This window comes from Castor canadensis, chromosome 11 (genome assembly GCF_047511655.1).
Source record: "Castor canadensis chromosome 11, mCasCan1.hap1v2, whole genome shotgun sequence".
Lineage (NCBI taxonomy): Eukaryota > Metazoa > Chordata > Mammalia > Rodentia > Castoridae > Castor > Castor canadensis.
In genome coordinates this window covers 10908483-10913929 of record NC_133396.1, presented here as the reverse complement: position 1 = coordinate 10913929, position 5447 = coordinate 10908483, and the positions used below count along the sequence as shown (strand labels likewise).

The 5447-nt window shown below is 44.0% G+C and overlaps 1 pseudogene; it reads right to left on the bottom strand.

The window, feature by feature from the left end:
- Positions 1-4980: 4980 nt before the first annotated feature.
- LOC141414212 (U2 spliceosomal RNA) lies at positions 4981-5094 on the bottom strand (annotated as a pseudogene).
- Positions 5095-5447: the final 353 nt, after the last annotated feature.

Here is a 5447-nt window from a genome sequence, read left to right as displayed (position 1 = left end):
GATAATTAAGAATTAGTTGTAAATAAAATTCAATCTCAAGGAAAGATATCCCACAGCCCTCCCAGGTCCCCAGCCCACCTGTGTTCATGCAGTCATGGAATTTCCCCTTTGCCTAAAATGAGCTTTATATAGTCAAACATCTTGTAAAATGGGAAAGGGGGGCTGTGAAATAACAGGAAAGAGTATTTAAAGGGTCTGATTTCAAGAAATGCACCCAGATGAGTTTGGCCAATTGGGGTCAGTTAAGTCTCCCCTGACACCAGCCGTTAGTAATATTTTCCATGCAGTAAGTAAAACAATGGAACCTCATCACATCTGGCTGAGCCTCCAGTACCTACATAGCTTGCAATGGTTTTTGAAATCTTGACATGAAACAGCACCATGGCACTCAGTGATAGATTGTCAGCAAGCACTGAAGGCTTACTGTCCCAAAATGATGAAGAGTTGTGATGCACAGATGGCATGCACAGGAATTTCAGGTGCTCAGGGTTCTTGAGCCTGCTCTGAGAATGAAAGCACAGGCAGACTCCAGCAACAGAGGTCAAAAAGATTTTATTTGTAGAGAAGAGAAGAGAAAGACTGCATGGTGGGGAATGCAGGGGGACCTGGAAACCTGTGATCCCGTGGGTCAGGGTGGGGAGTGGGTTTTATAGCCTTTTTCTTTGTGTTTTGCCTGAGGGCAGAGATGCCTTTCAGATACAGATGGGCATTTCCTGGGAAGGAAAAGTGTTTCCTTGACCTCCTGTGGTCTGTCCTTCAAGTCCCTCCTCTCAGTGACCGCCCCAACTGCTGTTAGGAATAGGGATGGCGAAGTCTATTCTGTAACTGCTTCCTGCTGACAGGGGAAGATGAAGGGGCCAGCAGCATCAGGGCTGACCACAAGAGGGGCTGTCAAGGAGACCATAATAGTACGTCATTTTCATCCCCATCAGAGGCATTTGTAGTTTGATGGAGTCTAGGCGAAAAGAAACAAACTTGACAAGTAAGTTTAAAATGCAAGGCCCAAACACAAGCAAGAGAATAATGGCAACTATAGGCCCCAGAAAGGGTAGGAATCAAGTCCTGGAGGGCCCAGGATTTTATCTGGTCCCATACCTGTGTAGAAACCTGAGTTTCAAGAGGTTGCTCCTGGAGCCACTTAGCCTGTTGGAGAACGTAATTTGCACATTCCTCTACAATGCCTGACATGTTTATATATGTGCAACAGGGAGTATTGGCAATGGCACATACCCCCTCTTGTTTAGCCAAAAGAAAATCTAAGGCCAGGCAGTGATCCATGACCATATCGGCAAGGGATGACAAAGACCTTTGCATGTCCTTAATGGCAAGGCCTACCTGGTCTGAGGTGTTCTTTACTACTTTGGTTAGGTTTTTTTACAGTTACAAGATTGGCAATTACCCCATAGCTGATTCCAGCTAGGGCTGAAATTAATGCGGTTATCCCTAAAACTATTAAAGTAACCTCTCTTTTATCTCTACGGGAAGCTGTTTCTGTTCGTTGGGAAAATTCAGTTGTATTATAGTATTATTTCAAAAAGAGATATGTTTAGGATTAGGTATTAGTTGGGCAATTGCCCAGTTTCCTCTAGTATGGTTTGGGTGTAGACTTGGCAGCCTCCGTACTTGGTCCTTTTTCCATAACCTCCCTACAAAGAGATATCCTTCCTCAAGACATAAAATACCTTGGGTGTTGTTAGTCTGGGACTGAGAGGTGTCTCCTGGAAACAAGTATTCAGAGACATTAAGGCTGCTGGTTAAAGATGGAGGCACAAGGGGTGGAAAGGTAGAGTTACACAGTTTTCCTAATCCTGTCGTATATTTTGTTAAGATACATTTGTGATGACCAGTAGTAAGTATGCAATAAGAGTTTTTTCCAGTGAGGTTTGAGGACTTTGTCAGCTCTGAGACAAGGCTCCCATTACAAGCACTAGCCCTACTGCACATTGGAACTCATAAAAGTGGGGCTCTTAGAGTTATTCATACAGCACCAGTTGATAGTCACCTTTAAGGGTGGTGAAGTAAAAAATGTCTTTTTGGGATGGAGGCCCTAGGTCTTTCATTGAAGAATGACACCAGGTATATAATTGTCTGGGACAGAAAGGTTAAACATCCAAATTTTTGTCTGAGAAATGAACCCAAGCCAAGAGTAAGACATAGGCTGGTTCTTCCATGGGACCCCTGTTAGAGGAACCATGGCATTTGAGAAATTATCTGGCCTGAATATCAACAAAGGGAAGGGACCCTGAGTGAAACTTAATAGGACCCATGCTGGTAGGTGAGCGGCTGTTGGTCTCTCATAGCAAACCCAGGAGTCTTTTAGTGGAGATTTTGGAAGGGTAAATGCTTGAGAGAGATTTAAGAACCCATTGGCCTTCCAGGAAGGGCTGTAGCTCTTTCCATGTAGGGGTGCTAGCATATCCAGATGACCAAGCCCCATGGCAATATAGTTAGCAAATAACAGGGACATGCTGATGCTGTCTTTGGGGCTCTAGTCTAGCTAGAGGGAGCTGTAGCAGTTAGCCCTATTCCCAAATTAATTACAAGCAGAATGAATAGACTGATTAGGAGGTATTGGAGGTTTGGATCAAGAAGGCTTATGAAGATGACTTAACTGTATCTGTTAGGCGTTTTCTTTTTAAACAGCAGTTTTAATCCATCCAAAGGTTCACATGAGAAGGAGGCAGGCTCCAATTCTGGGTGTGGAGGTGGAGGTGTGAGTTCGCAGAGGAATTCCAGCTCTTGACTCTTGAGTGATGGATCCAGGAGTCCAGGCCAGCCACTTGCATTGCCATTGGAGTAGACAGAATAACTGGATATGGCCCCTCCCAGAGCGGGGTGTTTAAGTCCTGGGTTGGATTTTTGGACTTTATTAAGACTAGGTCACCAGGGCAGAAGAGAGGGGGGTCCCTTTATATCCTCCCTGGAGGTGGCTTGTTTGATCTCTGAGAGCGTTTGTTGAAATTTAGCAAGTTGAGTGACATGGGAGATTAACTGAGCTGTCTCTTGGTCAAGAAGGAGATCATTGGTTAGGAAGGGCCTGCCATATAAAGATTCGAAAGGGGTCAGTCCTTGCTTGCCTGGAGTGTTTCTGAGCCTGATGAGAGCAATAGGGAGGAGTTTGGTCCATGGGGAGTGGGTTTCTTGGGCCAATTTAGCCAGGTGTCTTTTTAAAAGTTCATTTGTTTTTTCTGCCTTTTCAGATCACTGGGGACGCCAGGCACAGTGGAGGTGGTATACTATGCCTAGTGCTCTAGAGCGTCCCTGAGTTACTTCTGCCTTAAATGCAGGCCTATTATCACTTTGAAGGCTTTTGGGGAGGCCGAGGGATTATTTCTGTGATTAGAACTCAGACTACCTCCCTAGCACGTTCTGTACTGCAAGGAAAAGCCTCCACCCACCCAGTGAATGTATCCACAAATACTAACAGCAGTTTTGACTTTGGTCCTCCTGGCATATGGATAAAATCTAGTTGCCAGTCTTCCCCGGGATAGGATCCCTGTCTTTGTGTGCCTGGCATCTGGAGTCTTTTATTATTGGGATTTTTTTTTTGGCACTTTTCACATCCCTGTACAACTTGCTGGGCAGTGTCTCTTAATTTAGTTCCCCCAAACATTTTGTTGACCAAAACTAAAGTATTGTCTAAGCCCAAATGATAGAGTTGGTGGAAAGTCTTAAGAATTTTCCATCGGAGTGTCTCAGAGAGCCACAACTTTCCTCTGTGGGACACCCATCAGCCTCGGTGACCTAACTGGTACCCTTGGTCTGAGGCTTGCTTATGTTCCTCTGACCGATAGTGTGGTCTCTCTGGGGGAAGGGAGTCCTCTCCCAGAGGAGAGGGCCAGCTATATATTCCTGCACGGCTGCCCATTTAGCCGCCTCATCGGCTGCTTTGTTTCCCTTTGCTATCTTAACTTCCCCTTTTTGGTGACCTTTACAATGAATCATCGAGACCTCTTTAGGGAATAGAACAGCATCTAGGAGGGCTAGTATGTTGCGAGCATGTTTAATGGGAGAGCTTGTAGTGGTTAGCTTTCCCCTTTCCTTCCAGATGGCTGCATGAGCATGCAGGATCAGGGAGGCACACTTAGAATCTGTGTAGATGTTGACACTGTTCTTTTGACAGTCTTAGGGCTTCTGTTAGGGCCACTAATTCTGTCAATTGAGGACTTGTATTAGGAGGAAGAGGACCTGATTTGAGGATGCCAAATTTTGTTACAACTGCAAACCCTGCATGTTTGACACCATTCTTGACAAAGGAACTTCCATCAGTGTATAATTCTAAATCTGGGTTTTTTAAGGGCCAATCAGTTAAGTCAGGTCGGGCAGCATAATTTTCCATAAGTACCTCTTCACATGAGTGTTCAGGATTTCCCTCTGCCTCTGGTAGAAGGGATGCAGGATTTAGGCTCTGAAGGGTCCTTAAAGTTATCTCTGTCCCTCCCAGAAGCTGGGCCTGGTATTTAAGTAGATGGCTGCCAGATAGCCAAAGTTCTCCTTTTGAGTTTAAAATTCCCCCTAGGTTGTGTGGGGTATAAACCATTAAGGGGCAGTTTAGGATAAGTTTTTGAGCTTTAAGCACTAGAAGGCTCGCTGCAGCCACTGCTCTAAGGCATCCTGGCCATCCCCTAGCTACCTGATCTAATTCTTTGCTTAGGTAGCCTACTGGCTGGGGAGTGATGCCCCAGAGCTGTCACCACTCCCAAGGTCAGTCCTCCCTTTTCATAGACATATAATTGAAACTTGCCTTGTACTGGGAGACCCAGGGCGGGAGCTGACATAAGGGCCTTTTTTTAACTGATGGAATGCATTTTCTGACTTGTCATCCCATTCAATAAGGGACTGGGTATCCTTTTGTGCTTCCTTAAGGGTTTGATATAAGGGCCTGGTTAGGTCTGCATATCCCAGGATCCAAATTCTACAGTATCCTGTGACACCCAAAAAGGCCCTCAATTGTTTTAGAGTTTTAGGTAAAGGAAACATCAAAATTGGACCCATTCCATTTAATATATTGTCCTCAGATAGAGGACATATCAGATATTAAACTGTTAAGAACAGATACTACACTTGATCTTAGCCAAAAGGCTGAGAAGTGATCAGGAAGCCCTATTCTACCCTTATCCTTTTGCCTTGTTCTTACTCAGACACTACAGGAAAGATTTCATTAATCTGATTTATCATTAATGTATTTATTTTTTAAACAAGCAAGTACATACGTACATATACTTACTTATTATTCTTATTCATGCTAGATATATCTCTTTCACCTCACTTTTTTTATTCTGGCATTTATCCACATCATTTAATAAAGCCCTTCCATTCCTTATTCCAGTGGAATAGTAATCCTTTGTATGAATGTACCAAGGTTATGTCTATAGATGGCATTTAAGTTCTTCCCTATATTTTATTATCAGAAATAATGCCACATTTAATATGTTTGCTTCCATGTT